Here is a 2,873-nt window from a genome sequence, read left to right on the forward strand (position 1 = left end):
ATTTGACCGGCGTTCGCACTTTGAAATTACATCCATGCATGGCCCTACAAGTCTTTGTGTTAGGGTTAGGGTAATAAATACGGGAGGGGATTCCACTACCACCCCACCAGACACACTAAGGCGAGGACAGTTTTGACCGATCGAGTGTCCCTGCTCTGAGGCGTTAATGATGTCCTGAGGGAGGTTCTGGTCTATCAGACAATTAATAATGTAGAAATGACTCAGTTTGGAGTACGCCACTGTTAATTCTGAGAGAGTCCTCTCCCCTCATTTGACCGTATAATTTCACTCTTCAAGCAAAGAAAAAGACCGTGTAATTTCACTCTTCCCACACACATCCTCTCTTCTTCTTCTTCTTCTTTTTTCTTTTTTTTTTTTTTTAAAAAAAAATTCTCTCTTTTGTCAAAAGTTGCAGTATGGGACTGGACCGCTTTATCCACAAAAATTCCATCCCATTTTACCTCTGGCAGATTGACGAGATTGCCCTCCATGGTTGCATGCTAGCTAGCACCAAGTGGTGCCAAATTGAGCTTTTATCCGGGATATATCTTCTGGGGGAGGAAATCACAAGCTATCAACTTTTTTTTTTTTTAATTCTAATTAACACAAGTGGCCAACTTCCTTATGGAACACTGAAGGTCATAAATTTAAATCACTAATAAAATGTGGCAGTAAACCTGCCAAAATTAAGAGAGAGTGAAATAAGAGTTCATTATATGTGTGTAGAACCTCTTTGTTTTTTTTGTTTTTCAAAAGTTAATGATGTGATAAACACTGCACATCAAATAAAAAAAAAAGAGTATGATTTAATGACATACTGAGTTTTTAATGGACAGATTTTACTAATACTATAAATGTTTAAAATTCATTAGAAATACCTTATGGACAGAATTAAGCTACCATTTAGACGAGATTTTCAGCCATTAGACCTGAGCTGCATGTAAAAATAAAATAAAAAATTTGCACACCAGGCGATCTTATTTATGGTTTTATGAAAAATTAATTGAGGGTAAAAAAGTCATTTTATGCCCAGCTGCCAAGGCACAAGCGGATAGTGTCCTCATTCTTAGGTCACTACATCCCTAAAATTTGAAGAGATCTTTGTCGGCTTGGGAGAATTTCCGGACGTTGAAACGGATCAGTCCCAGCTGTCAACGGCAAACGACACCGTCCTCCCGTTATCCGCTCCGTCGCTGCTGACAAACCGAAACGAAGGACAGTACAGCTCAAGACGGGACCGCACCGTAAATCGGGGCCAGGCCCTCACTCGCTCCGGAACTACGATCATTATCGTTTGAACGTGATCTGGGCATATTTTTTGGCATGCATGCCCATAAGACGGGCCAGTAATACTCACATGACAATTGATTTTAATTAATTAATTAATCAATCGAGGGACTATGTTTCCCTTATCAACACGTGTTAACTCAACCATCACGTGGCGACCCGCCAGTTGTTACACTTCGGCCCGATCGACGCCACGTGACATCTGCTGGATTAAAAGACCCTAATCCTGAACCCTCCATTGTCATCTCGTTTATTATTTTAGTAAACTAACCAATGATGATTATGATTAATCAAATGAGAGGCTGTTGCCATCTCGGTTTTTGGTTGTGGGGGGGGGGGGGGGGGGGGGGGGGGGGGGGGGGGGGGGGTTGGTGTTGAAGTGATAAGGTACTTGCGGGAGCACCGCGTGGCTGTCAGTGATGATGGTTTCCATGCCGTCCGGCGTCCAGTGTATCGACCCTGGCGATCTTATGGTTTATTGATTTTTATTTTTTCTGCTTTTTTTTTTGTTGGCATATGTCCTAATATTCGCAAATATAATTGATTCGATTAATTCAATTTCAATCAAGTTAATCCATAACGAATAAAACCTTTCTAATTTAAATTTTTTCCTATTCACAAAAATCCATCTCAAAATTTTAATTGAGAAAACTGAGGGTTATTCTTATTTGAACCAACCACTTCAGTAATTTTTCTGCTTTATTTGTTTATTCACACACATTGATCATATCAGATGAGACAGAGTAAAATAAACGTGGGGCCCGCTGCCTGAGCTGTGTACGGTTGAGATGACGACTGCGGACCAATCACGATCCATCTTTTCTATCATCGGGTTGCACTAACCGTTTGGGTCTGATAGTGCGGTAGGAGATTTTATAAATTTTTTTATTTATAATTTTAATCAAATTTATTGTTTAATAAAAAAAATTAAAATCATAGTTTGAATCAAAATTGTGATTATAAATGTGATTTCTCCAAGCAAATTAATAGTTACTTATGAAATTTACTTTTACTTATTTTATTTCAAATATTAATAAATATATTATTATTTTTCAGTTACTTTAAATTAATTTCTTTCATACATTTTAATTTTTTTTAAAATTAACACTTATTTTTCAATAATTTTATTTTAGTACTTTTTCATCATCAATAATACTCTCAAATCAAGTCTGAAAACTCTCAAAGGCCCTGAATTTCTAGTAATATTTTACTCCATCTTAATTTTATTTGCTTTTATCTCTGTTTTATTAGGACATGTTTGATAATTAAAAGTAAATGCTAAGATTAATTTTTCAGCATTTAATTCTATTCAGATTATTTAATAAATGCAAATTGAGTTGATTTAATTGATTAAGTTAAGTTAAAAATTACGTGCAGCAATGACTGAATTAATTAAATAAAAAATTTATACTTATTAATTGACTGGATGTGCTCAATTGCGATGCATTTTTCTCATATTTGAAACGAAACTTCTAAATTTTTCGTAATTGCAATTTGGTCCACTTTTCATTTTTCTCTCATGATATTAGAGAGATAAAGAGATAAAGGGAGGGAGGGGAAAGGCCGACTAATGGGAAGGCCGGTGG

The sequence above is a fragment of the Punica granatum genome, chromosome 2, assembly GCF_007655135.1.
Source record: "Punica granatum isolate Tunisia-2019 chromosome 2, ASM765513v2, whole genome shotgun sequence".
NCBI lineage: Eukaryota > Viridiplantae > Streptophyta > Magnoliopsida > Myrtales > Lythraceae > Punica > Punica granatum.